The following is a 20379-nucleotide window of genomic DNA, read 5'->3' as shown; positions in this document are numbered from 1 at the left end:
GCTTATGTTCTTCATCTTGGTATCCCCATTAGTTTCTTTGATGGGAAAGGCACCCTCAATTATTTCTCTATCTCCTCTGTCATTTCTATTTTCAGCCATTAGGTTAGTTGGAATGGGTTCTCCTTCTTCTTCTCCCCTTGTAGGTTCTTCAAATATCTTTGGTTGTTCACCTAAGGGGTCCTCCAATTCACATCCACCGAAGAAGAGGGAAGGTTGGCTATTTGAAGTAGTGGGGGTATTTGGTAGAATTTTTCCTAAGTTATCCCTATTCCCATGAGGCATGAAAGAAGTGTTTTTGTTTTTTTTTGTTTTTATGTTTCTTTTCAATCTCTGAGAATAATTGCAAAATCGAAATCCCAAAATGAATGGAAACTAACTGACTAAATGAAAAACCATCCGCTTGAATGAAATCTCACTTGTAGAATGGAAAAGAAAGAAAATTAACTTACAATTACTTTTGCAGAAATGAAGCTAATAACAGAATGTGTCAGAGATAAGAAATGGAAGAAAGAAAGCAGAAATCACATATTACTCAGACACCTCCCCGGCAATGGCACCAAAAAGTGATGAGCACTAGTATTGCAGCAAGAATGTTGCAACTCCTAGGGATACCAACTTTACTTTATCAACCCGGGGTTCGTACAAACTTGGAGGTGACAATGTTGTATACACGAGTAAATGTGATGGGTCTGCTCTTTGTCACTGCTAAGCTGGCGATAGACCACTATGGTTTTTCAAACCAGACTTCTATTGATTTAGAAGAAGCCTAATTACCAATGAGGAGAAGGGAAATTTTCACTAAAGGAAATCTTGTCTACTGTACTAAGGAAAAGACTGAAATCAAATGATTAAACACACCATCCATCTAACTAACTGCTAAGAGGCTTTTCTTCAAAGTAATGCTAAGTTAACACATGTGCAATCCTAATGTCCTAGGCATGCAAATTGAAACATCAAACATTCTACTGTTGTGCATGTAAATGAACAAAATAACTCTTTTTCCTTTTTGTCCTCTTTTTTGTGAAAATGTGAATTCTAACTTCTTTCGATGATGTGGAAGGTGGATTAGGGATGATGGTGAATGGTCAGAAGGCTTGGGAGGAAAGTAGGGGTCTTCTCCTATCTTCCTAAGGGATTTTTCCACAATTCAGCCTCAAACCAGGCCACTGCAGGTCAGCCTACTAGATGTCCTAATGCATCCTACAGGATGTCCTAATGCTCCTACAGGATCCCCTTTATTCCTACAGGATACAGCTGAGAGCAAGAGGAGTGATTGGGAAGGTCATGTAAGGCTTAGGGAAGGTGAATGGTGGGTGAAATGAGGCAAGGGAGTGCCTAGGACTCCTTCAGAGCTCAAAACAAAGTTGTCAGATGGTTGGATTTGCTCAACATGATTGGAGGAGTATTCTTGTGGAATGATGAATTTGGTGAGGGATTTAGTGAAAGAAAGTGATAACCATGGATGGATGAGGTTAGGATGGGGTTTTTGATCATGAAATCTCTCTGTACTGCTAAAACTCCTACACTGCATCAATCATTGACATTTATCCATAAACCATGTAAACAAGAAGATTTCCAATTAACTAAGGAAAACATAATTTCATGAGCTAGCTACCTATTTCATGCATGGTAAAACTTGCAGAATAATGTGAAACCTTGATGAGATCTAATGTAAGACTGAAGATAGAAAAAATGGAAATTAAATCCTATCGTTGAAAACTAGTAAAATGCTGGCCTAAGTAACAAAAACCGTAAATTCCATGAGAAATCAGAATTTTGTCTTTTTGGGGGTACATAGGAGTTCTTTCCTCAAACCATGAACCCTGAAGGGAGGAGTGAGACCAAATCCACCTACTAACAACTTTTTGATATTCCTTTATATTCCTAAGCTAATTTTGAAGCAATTTACAAATGGAAGCAAACTAACCGAATCCACACTACTGCAATGAAATAATGTTGAAGACAACTCAACCATTAATCTATGAAATCAGCTAAGCATACAAATACAAGAAGAGGAGCCTTTGCTGTTAGGTTTGAACCCTAACCCAAGAGCTTCATCCCTCTGAGTCAACTCAGTGCTAGATCAAGGAAATTCTCATTCTCATTATCAAATCCGAAAATTACATAACAATGTCTTCGACAAGTCTTGAACTCGAAAATAACTAGTGTTTTTACATCAAAAATTTGAATCCTAATGAGCCTCCAGGCCTTCTTATTTATACAACTAACGTCTCCAACCACTTCCTTAAATCTAGAGAGGCTCGGCTCCCAAACTCAAGATGAATTGGCTATTTAACTGTCACTGGATCAACTGCCTTTTGATCTTCATGACTTGGCTGCTTGTAACTCCGAGCTAGTGTGATTTGATGGAGGAATATTCAAATGAGTGAGGAGTAAATGAGGAGTATCTATCTCCTACAATCTCTCCTCCTTGTATCATTCGAGTTTAAACCCTTAATTAGCCAAAATTTCCATTATTTTCTCTCAAAAACCTGCACTCAATGCACATTAGTCCACTAGGCATAATATCTCATTTTTACTCATCTCATTAAGAAACATATAATAAAAATATGTAAGAAATTATGAGAAGAGTTGATTTGAATAAGCTAGCAGGTGTATTAAGGTCCATATAGTTACCCAATGATGAAGCTCAACAAAAATATCACCAAAATCAATTCCCGACACTTGGGAATAACCTTTTTCTACCAACCAAGCTTTGTATTTCTCCACCTTTCCTTCTGCATTCATCTTCTTCTTGAACACCCATTTGCTGCCAATGGATTTCCTTCCTGTTGGCAACTCCACCAGATACTAAGCCTCATTTTTGTGCAAAGATGCCATTTCATCAACCATGGCCTCTTTCCAGAATTTTCCATCCTCTGAATCTATTGCTTCCTTCACAGTTCTGGGATCATCATCAGTAATAGATAAAGAAAAATTTGAACAGAAAGCAAATGGACTATACCTTTTTGGCTGCCTTCTTTCTTGAACTGATCTTCTCACAACTGGTGTTTGTGGCTCTTCATCTTCTGATTCCTCTTCTACTGTAGAGTTCGATTCTTCCTCCTTTATCTCAAACTCTATCTTCTCAGGTTCCTTTGGTAGGACTTCATGTTTAATAACATCTTTCACCTCTCTAAACACCACACCTCAGTTGTACACAATGTTCCTTATTTCTGGGTTCCAAAGCTTGTAACCTTTTACACCATCCTTATACCCAATAAAGATGCACTTTTCAGATTTACTATCCAACTTTGTTATTTTATCCTTTGGAACATGCACATATGCATCACATCCAAATACCCTCAGATGTGAAAGAGAAGGTTTCTTAGCAGTCCATACCTCTTGTGGAGACTTATTCTCCAATGCTGATGAAGGTGATCTGTTGACCAGGTAACATGCAGTCTCCACTGCCTCTGCCCAAAATCTTTGTCCTAACCTGACACCACTAAGCATGCTTCTTGCCCTTTCCATCAACGTCTTGTTCATTCTTTCTGAAACTCCATTTTTCTCAGGTGTGTATGGAGTGGTCTTTTGCCATGTTATACCACACTTCTTACAAAACTCTTCAAATTCCTTCTTGCAAAACTCTCCACTATTATCTGTCCGCGACACCCTTATCTTCTTCTCTGTTTGGTTTTCCACCAGAGCCTTAAATTCTTTAAACCTGTCAAAGACTTCAGATTTTTTCTTAAGGAAATATATCCATGTATTCCTTTAGAAGTCATCTATAAATGATACATAGTACATAGACTTACTCAATGATGGAACCAACGCAAGTCCAAACATATTACTATGCACAAACTCTAATATATGTTTCGCCCTCTTACCACCAGAGGGGAAACTCACCTAATTTTGCTTCCCATATACACAATTTTCATAGAAATCAAAATTGAGAGAGCTATTAGACATACCTTCTACCATACCTTTACCATGAAGTATTCGAAGGCCCTTCTCTCCAATATGTCCAAGCCTTTGATTCCATAGCATGGTCTTTTCTCCAGAGACCACTAGATTTTCTGCTCCACTTTCAAGAATGACATAATTGTTGCACCCATCAATAATAGTGCTACCTTGCAGCTTGTACAGGGTTCCAATCTAAACTTGCCACATCAATACCAGTGCTCCCTGAACCATCTTGCAGGTATCTTGCTTGAACACTATTGTTACACTTGCATCATCCAACTGGCTTACAAAATTTAGATTTCTGGCTAATGCAGTTATATGCAGAACACCCGGAAGTGTTCTAATCCTTCCACCTTGAAACTTCAATTTGAATTTTTTGTGACCAATGATTCTAGCCTTCTTTCATCCCCTGAGAAGACATCACCACCATCATATTTCTCATACTCGCAGAACCACTCTCTATGGGGAGTGAAGTGAAAGGATGCACCTGAGTTAATCAACCATGCCTCATGATCTACATGTGTTCTTGAAGAAGAAGCCAAGTACACATCCCCACCTTCATCTCAAGTGGTTTTTTCCTCTGCAAAAGGACCATCACCAAATCCCTTTCCTTTCTCAGGAACTCTAGATTTACATTCCCTTTTGTAGTGCCCTTCCTTTATGCATTTCCAACACACCTTTATAGGTTTTCCTAAGGATTTAGATCTCCCTCTAGATTTAGATCTCCCACTCGAGGACTTATTTTTGTTTCTGTTCTGGGACCGTCCTTGTACAGATAAGGCATCACCATTATGGCTCTCCATATTTTTCCATCTCATCTCCTTTGTCAGCAAGGATGAGACTATTTCATCAAACTGGAAGGTAGTTTCTACCTATTGTAACAACCAAACTATCCCACGAATCTGGTAGAGAACACAAAAAACTAATGCACTTATCTTCATCTAAAATTTTAATATCAGCAGATAATAACTGGATTGCCATAGTATTAAATGCATTCAGATGCTCTATCACCGAGTCTCCATCTTTCATCCTCGGGTTATACAACTTTCTCTGTAGGAATAGTTTATTCACTAGAGACTTAGATTGGTACAAAGTCCCTAACTTGTCCCACAAAGCCTTCGTCGTAGCTTCCCTTGATACATTCAACAATACTAAATCTAAGACACACAATCATATTGTTCTTTTTTCCTTCCAATCCAACTTCTTCCAGTCTTCATCAGACATTGTTGTTGGTTTAGTACCCAGATCTACTACGATCCACTAATCTTTATCCACCAGCAGATCCTCCATCTTGAGTTTCCACAACTCAAAACTCTAACCATTAAATTTCTCGATCTCTATCTTTCTGTTGCTCGCCATATTATTTCACCACAAGAATTGATCCTGCAGATATCCCCCCTGAACAGGGTGTACCACAGGCCTGAGCAAAACCCCTCAACAGCAAAGACATCCCCTGAAGCCAAAACAACTTTGATACCAAATATAGGTTTTAACCCTGTACAGAAATTACCTGCATACGAATTCTAAAAAAATAAATAAACAATGGCGAGAGAATAGCACATAAAACAAATGTATATAGAGATTTGCCCCTAGATCCCAAAACTGGGACTACCAAATTAATTTTTCATTATATTCCTTTCAATGTTAAAATACATATATATACATGTCGAAGCATCCGTAAACCCCAATCCATTAATTCTAGATTAGAACATAACCATAGTTCCCTTAACTAGATCTACAAAATACCATGGACCAAAAACCATCGCGCCCAAAACGATGTGCGAAATCCATGCATAAAACCATAGGTAGGTTCGGCCACCTAATATAGGGTGCAAAAAAACAAAATAAACACCGGGGCTAGTCATGGAAAGAATATAACACAACCCAACACTCTTTAGTCTCCAATTATCCTCCTCCTGGAGAAGAAGAGAATGGTGCTTCTCCTTGAGGGATTTCAGCTTCAATAACAACTCAGAAGACACATTTCCAGAGTCATGTTCCCTATGTAATTCTTTTATTTTCTTTCCACTTCAAATACACTAGATAAAGCCTTGGCATATAAATTCTTTGCCCAGACTTGTGAGGCTTTCTTGAAAGCTAATAAATTTGTTAGGAAATAGACTCATACAAGAGGAGGAGGTTGATTGTACCATGGGTCTCCAATAATTTCATAAAGCCCAATAAACCTCTTCTTCCAACCATGAGGGATTAAATATGAAAGGAATGGATTTTGAAGCTCCAAGATGAGAGAAATTTAGTAAAATAGGCCTACAGTGAGAGAGACCACCCACATGCACATAGTAATTTATAATTCACCCTAAGTTCAAAAGACCTTCCAAGACAAGAAATTGATTTATATACTTAGAGACTTCATGTTCGTTAGAACGCCCATTCCTCCAAGAAGGAAATAATTTAATCAAATTGATGTTAATTAGACAGTGGTTGATCATAGAATCTAAGAAGAATGAACTTTGTGGATCCAATGAGGCATGGGACACCAAACTTCTTGTAAGGATAAAGTAAAGTTGAGGTCACCTCCTATAATGATAAAAGGATCCACCATTGCACCTATGGAATCTGGATCTTCCCAAAAAGGAATACAATCAACATAAGGCCCATAAACATTCAACATAGAAAAAGGAGAGTCATAATCTTTTCCTTCCAATTTCAACAAAATTGCAGAAGGATATGTAGAAGGTCAAATAGCCTTGTAGGAAGGGATCCACCTTATAATCAATCCAACAAAAATACCATCCACATCTACATGGAAAAGGGGTTAATTCTTAATGTGAATCTTGAACACCTATCTAGTCTTATCTCCAAAATCACAGACTCTTGAATTAAAATTAGATCATGTTTGTGACTCATAATGAGCTTGTTCAAGGTTAGTTTTTTGCAAGCACCCCCTAACCCTCTTACATTAAAAGAGAGAAATATCATGGTAACCACTGGAGAGAGAATTGCTAGATCCAAGGGCCCAAGAAATATGGGCTTGTTTTCCATGCTTAATCCCTAGCATCACCTTTTATTGTGCTTTATGGAGGTTAGATTTATGACCTGTCGAATTAACAGGGAGAATCCATTGCCAATCCTCCACTCAATGGAAGAACTTTGTTAAATTTTATGCAGGGACAGAGAGCATAACTCTTTTTTTCAACAAAATCATGCAAAGGAGACAAGGAGAAGGGGAAGAAGATAGAGGCTAAGCAGAGGAAAAATAAGCATATGTGATCTTAGGTTGAGGAACATAATAGGATAAGATGGGGATAACCCTATTGGGGCCATGGATGACAAAAAACCAATGGGAGGATCATAGCCACCCTTGAACCTTTAAATTTTCAAGGGTTAAATGATATTGGGCTAAACTTATTACATTTCGACTACACATGCCACACCTCATGGTAGAGAAAACACTGAAAGGAGAGCTTCTAGTAGTCAACATTTTCAGTCCAGACATGACCATTCAATACCAATTCTAGCTTAGCAATCAAGCCATCCTTGAGATCGACCTCAAGTTGCACCCAGACCCATCTACGAGCCTGCATGGACCTCCAACTAGGATCCAAGCTTACGAAAGAGCCACACTTATTCCCTATCACCATAAAAGCTCCATGATTCCAAAAAAGAATGGGAAAGCTAGGGACGATGATAAAGGCAGTTAATAAATCCACTAGCTCTTGGGTCAGGTCAAAATTGATAGTCCATCTTCAAAGAGACAATCATTCATGAACCCAACTCCAATCTTTATTCATTATGCACAAATAATCGAACACGCTGCAAAAAATAAAATCCAACCAACCTGAGGAGATAAGCCAAACATACAATAAAAAAAAAAAGTAGTTTCTTCTTTTCCCTCCAAAATTCATCTCTTATTTTATTATTTTTCATTAGGAGGCCAATTTTAGGCTATAATTTCCTCTAATTCTAGAGCTCAATGCAGGAGATCTTATCTATTTTTCACATAATCTCTCTACTAGTGTCTTTCCATTGTAATCTATAATGTGGGAAACCGCAATGTCCTTTCCCACAACCATGCTTACAGACCCTTTGTGCCTTTGAATTCACCTCTTCTTCCTTGACAAAGCTCCTTCCTCTCATTGTAAAGGGTGAGGATCTTCTCAGGCATGGGGGATCCTCTCAGATTCAAAGTTACATTGCACTAAACCTTAAGAATGTGAGTCATGAATACCACCTTGCAAAGGAGAAACCCCATAGATTAGACAAATGGTGGGTACATAGTGGAAATCACTGATTATATTTCAGCTATCAAGTCAATAATAAATGTGGAATATCCCAGAAAATCTTTAGCATGGAAAGCTAGTGAAGGGGAGGGCTCAATAGATACTCTATTTGATGTGAAAATCATGATTGTGATTTGGGCTAAGTTCATAGTTCACCGAGTCAACACTTTGGTACTCCATTGTTAGGTGTCCAAACCAAGATTTTTTTGCGTCACCCAAAACTATCTAGACCCACTCACCGACTTTCAAAGTCCAACAAGGAAGAGTCAAAAAGTGGTAAAAGGAATAATAGATGAATCCTGAAAAACCTCACACTCATGCACAAAATCACATGAAAATAAAAACCTACAACCCCCTTAAAACAAAATACACTTGTTTTCACATGATTAAATAAACATGAAATTTATAATTTTCTTTTTTACTTTATAGTATTTGAAGATATAAAAGTAAACACTAATCCTCTTATACTATGCATTATTAAAAAATATTAAAACATATCTACAATTTACATAATTTCTTTTATATTACAAAAACTCGCAATAATTTTTATTTATAATATTCTAATTTATACATTTTGTAATTATTATTTTTTTTTAATTTTATTTATAATCCATTAAATTCAAGCAAATTAAAGAAATAAAATTAAATGTCCTTTTAAATACCATTTTATATTAAACACATAAAAATGAAGATACTTTGTTTTTTCCATGTAAACTTTTAAGAATAATTACATTATAAACATAAAATTATAAAATCAAATATTACTAGAAGGAAATCAAATCAAAATATGACAACTAATTTTATTATTATTATTATTATTTTAAATCTTTTCATAGATGTAACACCTCCTGTAGTGGTGGATGGTAATTTCAGTTAATAGTTTTTTTTACCATAGGTAAATTAGAGAGTTAAAAGACTTATTTATGTGATGCTGGAACAAACTTATGAGAATGTAAATATTTCTATATTTATTTGGAATAAGAAAATGAGACAGGAATACTTTTCACAAGAGTAGAACTCTTGGAGGGCTCATGATGACAAAAACCTAACTTTCGAATAGTTGTGACAATTATGAGTCTTGGTCCACATTCTGGAGATACGAATCTAAGTGAATGGAAAAAAGGGGTATGTTTATCTCTGGAAAAAGAAAAAATATATTTTATAGAGTGAAAAGGAAAAGAGACTTAGATGGACAAGATGATAGCTTGGTGCTAAACTAGGGTATAACTCTTAAGCTGGAGAAAAACCAATGGGATTATTCACCTTATAGACAGAAGTTTGGAGTTTCAGATTGGACTTGGAGGGTCTAGATATCTGGAAGATCTATTTAAAGATCCTGTCACAGAACTGTGGAAGTTTAGGGGCTCGGGGGAGACACAGACGTAATTGTCGATGTCATTGGATTGGAGGAGATCGTCTTTGTTAGATATTCTCGACTGCTAAGAAATTCGTAGATAAGTGTTATGGACATATTTCTTTAGATGTAAATTGTGTATATATATTTATCTGTGAGTGCTAAAAAGAAAATAAAGGTTTCATTTCATTATCTGTAGTGAAGGAATATAGTCTATAAATGTAAGAATGTAAGAAATATATTATATGTTTAGTTAAAGCATTGTCTACAGACCTGGGAAACACTCCCACAGGGGAAATACAACAATGGTAAATACTACAGCTATATTAAAATTTACTTAGATCAACCAAATAATTCATCATGCAAATGTAATAGGAGTAGGGTTAGTCCTCTCTAGATTAAACCAGAGTGGAGTAGTACACTACCTGGATGGCTGTATCCTCGTGGGCCAAGAAGAGGTTTGGGAAGAACCCCAATCTGTGACCCAAGGCAACAATTAAAAATGAAATGATGAACTTCAAATAAAGTAGTATTGCCAACTCAAATAACTGCCATAACATAACATAGGAAATTAAATAGTAATAGTGGAAAATATAGTCAATAAACGAAAAACTGTAAGTTCCAACCTCCAAATTCCACGGTATCGAGGAAAAGGGAACACATAATCTTTGCAATATCAAAATTACAAGCACATAACGTAACCCAAGTAAATAATAGCAAAATTACATTCACATTTTGGTCATAATAGGATTGGAATAATAATGATTATGCAAATATTGTAATTATTGTATGCATCTAGGAGCCTGTACAAGCATTCCATACCAAACAACTGATTGAAATGGAAACTTTGAGATAAAACTCAAAACGATTATCTATTCAACTGTAGGACTGTAGAATCAAACTCAATAGAGCTATTCACCCTAGTTAGGGAAGTAAAAGGACTAAATCAATGCTAGGGATGTCCTCACATACCCGTGTGCTTGGAAGATGGATATAGGCAACCTGGAAAAAGAATACCTGTGTGTTAAGGAGCCGCATCGTGGCTAGAACCAGAAGCACGTTTAATCTTGGGAAGGTACAGAGAATACCTGCAAAACATCAAACCCATAATCATGTTAGCTAAAAACATGTAGGAAAATGATTGTTACAAATTCATAAGAATGATATCGTACCTGCATAGAGAATTCACAAGGAAGAAAGGGAATCTAAGCTGAGCCTGTCGAGAGACCCAATTTGTCATTTATAAAACTTGGGTTATCATAATTGCAATAGAGAAATCAGGATAAGATGGCTCTAAGGACTCACTGCCTAAAACCCCAATTGAACGCTTGCAAACGCTTAATTGTCAATGATTTAAGCAAACCTATGAGAAAGAATGGTGAAATTTGTTACTAGGCAGAGATAAACGAAGGGGATAGTGCCGAAATCTATAGAGGGTACAATAGTTACTTGGAGAAAAAGCCAAAACGAAACCCTATAGGTGGAGCACTGTGGTGCATAAGAGGAAAATAATGACAAACCATTCGTCGGAGTTTGGAAATCAGTTACCCCTTTGATGCGAGGATGATGCTGGGTCGTTCAATTGTAACCCTAGGGGATTAAGGGTCAGATCAACCCCCAATTTTCCCCTAAATAATGGCATCCAGAAAACTCAATGGATGAAAACCAATGCAAGTGTTGTCAAAGTACTGGAGTATATTGCAGTGTACAAAAAACCCTAGCGAGTGCAATTAAATTAAATGCAGTAGATTAACACCAAAGCTAGGTTGGAAACCTTAGCAACATATTTCATTAAATGGAAATTGCAATAAGTCATATAAAAATGTGACATTAAATTAAACCCAATTAATATATTTACATGAAGTCCCCATCGTATCATAAATAACCATAATGAGTATGCATAGAGTTAATCCATACCTAAATACATGTGATATGCATAGTAGTTAAATTTATTATTTTTACTATTTAATTAAGTTGAGAAGTGAGTGTATGTTACAATTGGTATCAAAGCCTGGTTGCAAGCTGAGGCCTGCATGGGCACAAAAGGGAATAAAAAAATGAACCGGTTGTGATATCCACAGTGAAAGTATGGCATGATGCGAAGGGGAGTGGATACTATACTGTATGGATGACCAAGGGATGGAATAGAGACCGTACACCATATGGGAATCAACCCAGAAATGTGGGTTCAACTGGGAGACAATACCCAAAATACAAAAGCACTACTGTTAGAAAAAATCCAACAATTACAGATAGAAATGAGCAATCTTAGGGCTAACAATGAAAGGTTGAAGTTAGAGCATGAAAGACTTATAATGAGCCTATCATATAGACAAAACCAAAGAAACCTAAACCCAAGCGTGGATAATGAAAACAGGGTAGAAATGAATCTCCAAGGGGAGGGACAACTCGAAGTTGAGGGAAGTCAAATGAACAATGAGGAGGAATTTGAAAATGTATCTACTGGTAAAACAAAGAAGCATAAAATCAAATTCAATGGGGATTTTAAGAAAAATAAGGCCCCAACATTAGATGGTGAGGCAGAGGAAGCTGCCGAAGCATGGCTGATAAAAATGAATAAATATTTTCAAATCTATGAATATGACGATAATCTTAAGGTTCGTCTGCCAATATATCAATTACAGAATAAAGCCACCTTGTCATGGGAGGAGGTGAAAGAAATACGATAGATTGATGAGAAAGAAGTAACTTGGGACAAGTTTCAAAAACATTTTAAAGATAAGTATTTAACAGAACTCTTTTATTATGAAAAAGAGAAATAATTTCATGATTTGAAACTGGTACAACAAACAATGAATGAATTTATAACTAGATTTAGCTTGTTGTTGAGATACATGCCTTATATTCAGGAGGAAAAATCGAAGGTACAACGCTTTATCAGTAGTTTTCCAATGTTCATGAAGGAGAGGCAAGAATTTGATAACCTGAAAATAATGGATGAGGCTACTTGAAAGGCCCGAATCTGCTATCAATAGATGAAACACAAGGGCGAAAGAAACAAAATTTGGTTGTGTTAAAGGGTACAAAAGAATAATCAGAATATGAAAGGCCCTAAAGTGATTAGTGGTAGGAATTCAATCAAGAGACCTTTTAATGGACCCTTAGGAAAGAACCAACAGAAGGATCAAAGTGTTAAGAGAAGAGACAAACAGAATAATCCACTAAACTAGACTCGAATCAAGCTCAAAAACCCCCTTTGCAATGTTGGGGTAGTGGAGAGCCACATTATTATAAGAATTGTCCCCATAGGGGTAGAGAAGAACAAGTAGCTAATATTCAAGAAGCTTCTATAGTAGGAGAGGTGGCCAGGAGCATTCCCTGAATTAATATAGCATTGGAGGATCGCCACACGAAATACCAACTAGCAATGGTCGAATTTGAAGGTAAAGTAGAAAATCACTATGTTTTTGTTTTAATACAACTCGGTGCCAGTTTAAGTTACATTAGTCCCAAGGTAGTTGAATCATATCAATTAAAAATTTTCAAGTTTGATAATGCTTGGCTAGTGCAATTAGCTACGAACACAAAACAAAGAGTGACTTCCAAGGTGGAAAATTGTTTGCTAGAAATAAATGGTCAACACATTAAAGCAACTTTTAATATACTACCACTAGGATCATATGATGTATTGATTGGCATGGACTGGCTAGAAAATAATTGGTATGTGGAAAATTGTAGAGAAAATACCATCGATTTCCTTACTAATGAAGGGAATAGACAGAAAATTCAAGGAATTAAAAAAGGTATAAAACTACACCCAATCACAACTAATCAATTAGGTAAATGCATACGAAAAGGTTGTCAAATTTATGTTGTACAAGTTGGGTACACCAATTCTAAAGACAAGCTTTACGCTCTGGAAAACAAACCAGTGGTGTAGGAATTTGTGGATGTGTTTCCAGAGGAAATCCCAGAGCTATCGCCCAAACGGGATATTGATTTCATAATAGAATTAGTTCCAGGAGCAACCCTTGTGTCAAAAACCTCGTACCATATGAGTGTCCCAGAATTGACAGAGCTGAAATTACAGTTGTAAGAATTAGTTGACAAGGGGTACATATGCCCAAGTGTATCACCATGGGGTTCCCCAGTACTGTTTGTAAGGAAGAAAGATGACACCCTCCATTTATGTATTGATTTTAGACAACTCAACAAATTACCCATTAAAAACAAATACTCACTGCCCAAAATTGATGATCCATTTGATCAGGTGAAGGGACCAAAGGTATTTTCGAAAATAGATTTATGCCTATCATTAGATAAGGATAAAAGAATAAGAAACAACATTCATAACCCTTTATGGCCATTATGAGTTTATTGTACTACCTTTTGGCCTAACTATTGCCCCTGCAATGTTCATGAGTTTGATGAATGACATCTTCCATCCATACTTGGACAAGTTTTTTTTGGTATTTATAAATGATATTCTAATTTATTCAAAAAAATATGGAAGAACACAAGGAGCACCTTCGGATAGTGCTGCAAACATTGAGGGAAAATCAACTTTATGCTAAATTTAGCAAGTGTGATTTTTGTAAAGACTAGATTCAATATTTGGGGCATGTGATATCTTCATAATTTTTAGCTATAGATCCTGAGAAAATATGAACTATCATGGAATAGTTAGCACCTAGAAATGTGGTAGACATTAGGTCATTTATGGGCTTAGCTGGGTACTACCGTCAATTTATCGAGGGATTTTCATGAATTTCCTATCCTATCACTTCTCTATAGAAGAAGGGTAGGATATTCACATGGACCCCGGAACATCAACATAGTTTTGAAGAACTGAACATAAGTTAACTACAACCCCAATGCTGAAAATTATTGACCCAAGAGGGGAATTTGTAGTCTGCACGGATGCATGTAAAGAGTTTGTTGGAGGATTTATGATGGAGGATAATAGAGTGGTGGCCTATGAATCTCGCAAACTAAAGGAGAATGAACCACAATACTTTGCTTATGATTTAGAGCTAATTGTTGTGGAGCACGCACTCAAAATGTGGCGACATTACTTGCTAGGAAAGAAATTTTTATTGATGACGTATCATAACATCTTAACTAATTTCTTTAGGAAACCTAATTTAAACGGCTGACAAGAAAGATGGGCAACATTTTCAAGTGAGTTTGATTTTGATATAAAATATTTAAAGGGTAAGGAAAATCGAGTAGCTAATGCATTGAGTAGAAAGTTACAATGTGTTTATGAGAAAAAATATAGTGTGGTGGATCCTAAGGTCTCAGAACAGATTAAGGAAGCAACAAATCGAGACCCTAAATATAAATTCTCATGGCAGCGAACCAAATGAGACCAAAGTACTAAGAATCAAACTGAATTTTGTATTAATAGTGAAAAGTTGTTGAAATTTAAAAGAAGAATTTATGTGTCCAATCAAATAACAATTAAGCAATTACTCTTGGATGAATTCCACCAGAATCCCTATGTCGTACACCCGGGATACCAAAAACGATTTTCTATAGTAAAAAGAAACTATTTTTGGCCTAGAATGCAGAAAGACATTGTGGAATATTTGGCTAAGTGTTTAGAATGTCAGCAAGTAAAGGTAGAGCACCAACACCCAGCTGGTCTACTCCATCCCTTACCCATACCTGAGTGGAAGTAGGAAACCATCACCATGGATTTTGTAACCGGCTTACCAAAGATGCAAAAACACAATGACTCAATTATGATACTAGTAGATAAATTGAGCAAAATAGCTCACTTTATCCTTGTTAAATCTACATACAATGTTGTACAAATTGCAAACATATTCATGAAGGAATATTTCGGCTCCATGGAATACTTAAGGCTATAGTGTCCAACAGGGACGCAAAGTTTGCTTCTACCTTTTGGAAAGCTCTCTTTGCAGGATTTGGAACTCAAATCCAATTCAACACGGCTTACCACCCTCAAACAGATAGCCAAATGGAGCGGGTTAATTAAGTGTTAGAGGAGATGTTGCATATGTACGTAATGCAACAACCTAGTAAGTGGGAAGATACCTTCACTTAGTAGAGTTTTCATACAACAATAATTACCGTGAATCATTAAAGATGAGTCTATTTGAACAATTGTATGGAAGAAGGTGTAAAACACCAGTAAATTGGAATAGTCCAGAAAATAGGCTAATGTTTGGACCAGATATGTTAATTGAAATGGAACAAGTAGTAAGGAAGGTAAAAGAAGAATATAAGAGCAGCACAAGATAGACAAACAGCCTACGCTAATAAGAAGTGAACTTTCAAAGAATTTCAAATAGGGGATCATGTATATGTGACGGTCAAACCTAAGAGAAATACTCTAAAATGGACTAGTTGCACTAAGTTAAGCCCTCGATACTTTCAGGTCCTCGAAAGAATAGGGCCTATAGATTATAGAATTGCATACCAAGCTATATGCAGGTGCATAACATATTTCACACGTCTTTAATAAAAAAATATGTATATGATCCCAGTCATACTATAAATTGGTAAGAGGTACAGGTAAATATGTGATAACAACATGGTACACTTGTTAATTTGAAATTAATTCTCTCTCTCTCTCTCTCTCTCTCTCTCTCTCTCTCTCTCTCTCTCTCTCTATATATATATATATATATATATATTAAAAACTGAATCACACTAAAATGAAGGTAGAACCGAGCGGAGAGTTTTTGGTAGAACCGTTGTGTATCCTAGATTAGAAATAAGTAACGTTGTGGAAACGAGCTATCACCCAAGTTAAGGTGCAGTGGTGGCACTTTAGCCCAAAGGAGGCAACTTGGGAAGATGAAAGTGTGATGCGGAAAGAATATCCACATCTATTTCAAGAACAGGAATAAACAACAGGGACGGTGTTTTGAACCAGGGGGAAGATGTAACACCTCTTGTTAGTACTAGTGGCAGCTGGTAATTTTTGTTAATAGTTTTTTTACCATAGGTAAATTAGATAGTTAAAAGACTTATTTATGTGATTTTGGAACATACATATGATAATGTAAATATTTTTATATTTATTTGGAATGATAAATTGAAACAGGAATACTTTGCACAAGAGTAGAACTCTTAGATGATTGATGATGACAAAAACCTAACTTCTGAATAATTGTGATGGTTATGAGTCTTGGTCCACATTCTGGAGAGAAGAATCTTAGTGAATGGAAAAAGGGGTCTGCTTTTCTCTGGAAAAAAAAGAAAAATTATCTTTTGATAGAGAAAAAAAAGGAAAAGAGAATCATATGGACAAGCTCATAGGCTGGTGCTAAACTGGGGTATACCTCTTGTGCTGGAGAAAAACTAGTGGGGTTATTCACCTTACAAAAAAAAGTCTAGAGTTTTAGATTGGACTTGGAGGGTCTAGATATCTGAAAGCTTGATTTAAAGAATGTGTCATAGACCTGTGGATGTTGAGGGGCTTGGGGGGAGACATAGACGTAATTGTCGGTCTCGTTGGATGGGAGGAGAGCATCTCTATCAGAGCTTCTCGACTGCAAAAAAATTCACAGATAAGTGTTCTGGACATATTTATTTAGATGTAAATTGTGCATATATATTTATATTCTAGTGCTAAAAAGAAAATAAAGGTTTCATTTCATTATCTGTAGTGAAGGAATACAATATGTAAATATAAGAATGAAAGAAAGATATTATATGTTTAGTTAAAGCACTGTCTGCGAACCCAGGAAAAACTCCCACAGGGGAAATACAACTATGGTAAATACTACAAATGTATTAAAAATTACTTATATAAACCAAATAATTTGTCATGCAAATGTAACAGGAGTAGGGATATTCCTCTCTAGATTAAACCAGAGTGGAGCAATCCACTACCTGGATGCTTGTATCCTCATGGGCCAAGAAGCAGTTCGAAAAGAACCCCAATCTATGACCCAAGGCAACAATTAAAAATGAAATGATGAACAATATACAGATTTAAATAAAGCAGTATTGCCAACTCAAATCATCACCATAACATAACAAAGGAAGTTAAATAGTAATAGTGGCAAACGTAGTCAATAAACAAAAAACTATAAGTTCCAACCTCCAAATTCTAGGGTATCGATGAAAAGGGCACACATAATCTTTGCAATATCAAAATTATAAGCACAAAATATAACCCACGTAAATAGTAGAAAAAATAAATTCGCATTTTGGTCATAACAAGACTGAATTAATAATGGGTACACAAATCATGTAATTACTGTACGCATCTAGAAGCCTGTACGAAATAATGGCATCCAGAAACTCAATGGACGAAAACCAATGCAAGTGTTGTCAAAGTACTGGAGTATATTGTGGTGTACAGAAAACCTAGTGAGTATAATTAAATTAAATTCAATGCAGTGGATTAATAGCAAAGATATATTGAAAACCTTAGCAACATATTTCATTAAATGGAAATTTCAGTAAGTCATTTAACAATGCGACATTAAATTAAACCCAATGCATATATCTACATGAAGTCTCCATCATATCATAAATAACCATAATAAATATGCATAAAGTTAATCTATACCTAAATACATATGGTATGCATAATACTTAAATTTATTATTTTTAATATTAAACTAAATTAGAAAATAAATATATGTTACAATAAAAAAATATTTATAATTTTTTCATTTTACTAAAATTATTGTCTTATATTTTTAATATATATTTCATTCTCCCCTTAAGTATTTCATCAGTGCACTTTCAAAACTACTTTTTATTTCATCAGTATACTTTCAAAACTGCTTTTTATTTCGTTGTCTTTTCAGAACATCCTTAAATCACCGAAAACAAATCGTTCACAAAGCTTACATACAACTGACTGTTTTTCTTAAACAAATTAGACGAGAAATTGTCCCAAAACGTACAAAGAGAGGCTGATAGGATTATGAAATTAGAATTGTTGAATTTCTCTAGAAGATTTGTTGGTTCAAGCCTAATAGATGAGCAATTTGAGTTGGCTAAAGGTCTTCTAATTGTTTTTTATTATTGTAGAATTATATTGATAATTCATTGGTTTTACTTTCAAAAACTTGAAGGAATTTGAAGAGCAGGTATAGAATTGATTTTTGGGATTTGATCCCAAAATCCTTGATTTGTAGATATATACTCAATGAAATGTTAATTGGTTGAAACCCTGCACAAATGTTTGATATAAGAAAATAAGCCGAAAAGGTTGAAAGGATTAATTCATTTGTGGAAAACCTTGTTTTCTTGGACTGGGTCATTGTGCAATCTACATGTGTAAGCTTGTTAATTATCATGGTTGTTTTGTTCATGTTAATGTGGTTTTTTATTTAAAAACATATGCCTCTTACAATTTGACATAATATAATTTTTTGTTTGAAAATATATAATGAAATTTGCATTATATATGAAAGGTTATCAACCTCAAAGCAAATTATTTTTAAACAAACCTAAAAAAAACACTAACTCCCTCAAATTTACAACATCAACTTAAGAAGAAGCACCACTAAAATGAAGAAGGAATTTTCATTTTTAATTTATGGAAACTTATGATTCGCTATGTTAATAAATCCAAAACATTCTTAATGTAAATACACGTTTAGATGAAAAGGATAAAAAAAATAACATTGTAACATATTATAAGTTCACAATATCAAAGTTAGAGATATGTATAGAGTACATTACAACATCACCGTTGAAACCAAAAATACTCTTCTCATGATTCTGCTCACGAATCATGATAAATGTGTCTCCAGTCAATATCTGCTCACCATCCTGCTGAGTGTCACCGGATCATGCCGATATGATGTCCTTCAGACGGGGCTTGAGCTCATGGTTCAAGAACTCACTGTATTCTAGTGTATCCCCAACGATCTTACGAAACTCCACCAGAACCACCGAGTTTGTGACTTCAAAAATCTCGGCATCAATACTAAAATGTCCCTTCCGCCCCTGCTCGAACCTCTGCAATTGTGCCTTAAACTCCTTTGCCTTGTTAAAGCTGAATCCAAAAATCTTGGTAGCCTCCTCCAGCTTCGACATTATGGTCGGAGCCGACTGAGTCGAAGTGAACCTCAATTCTTCGTCCTGCTTAATGGCATTGTCGTTGAATAACCCAGAGAGACTAAACCAAACATTATATATTTTGATTACATAGATTCTATAAACCAAAATATTAATAATATTAAAATACAAACCTCTCATACCTGATGCAGTGAAAAGGAGTTTACAACATTATTTTACAAAAAAAACTACTACATTTCCTAGAGAGAAACTTCTAACCAGAAGCGGCATCCTTGGAAGCTTGGTATCCACCAAAAACATAGGAAATAAATCCCCAGAGCCCCAAGAGCATGGCTACTATCTTGACGGCGTCCAGTTTCTCTTCGAACAAAAGTGCGGCGAGAATGGGAACAACGGGCAGCGTCACGACACTCACCGCATTAGAAAACAATGAAGAAACCAAGAAAATGAGGCCAAACATCCCCATGGAAAATGTTTGTGCTGCTATAGCACACCACACCAGATTCATGCAATATGCCAGTTTTCCTGACCGGAAACACTGGGATTCGGACACCAAGTATTGGAAATCTCTGCTGCTCAACAGCCCCACTGTACAAATGAATGTTGCAACCATGTAAACCAGCGCCTGCGATATGAGAACCAAGCTAAAATTTTCCCTCCCTGCAACCTTTTGGAACACGAGCTAAAACAGGGTGAGAAGCAGTCCATAGTTGGCAGAGGCAAGAAGAGTGAACACAAATCCTAGAATGAATTCACAAATCCCAGAATGAATTCATCTCTGCTTACTCCCTTTGGTCTTTCGCTCTTGGATTGGATTTCCAGAAGAATAGTGCTGAAGGTAAGCAACACAATCGAATTAAAAACACAGAATTCGATATCTGAGAGCAAAACGAACCA

The 20379-nt window shown here is 35.9% G+C and overlaps 1 pseudogene; it reads right to left on the bottom strand.

Annotated features, from left to right (window-relative positions):
* Positions 1 to 19735: 19735 nt before the first annotated feature.
* On the bottom strand, positions 19736 to 20095 carry LOC149201022 (purine permease 21 pseudogene; annotated as a pseudogene).
* Positions 20096 to 20379: the final 284 nt, after the last annotated feature.

Source organism: Pinus tabuliformis, chromosome 2_1 (genome assembly GCF_031772625.1).
Source record: "Pinus tabuliformis cultivar Carrire ecotype Pingquan chromosome 2_1, CPIR1, whole genome shotgun sequence".
In the NCBI taxonomy this organism is placed as follows: domain Eukaryota; kingdom Viridiplantae; phylum Streptophyta; class Pinopsida; order Pinales; family Pinaceae; genus Pinus; species Pinus tabuliformis.
The sequence above is the reverse complement of the archived record's forward strand: the minus strand, read 5'-3'. Positions and strand labels throughout refer to the sequence as shown.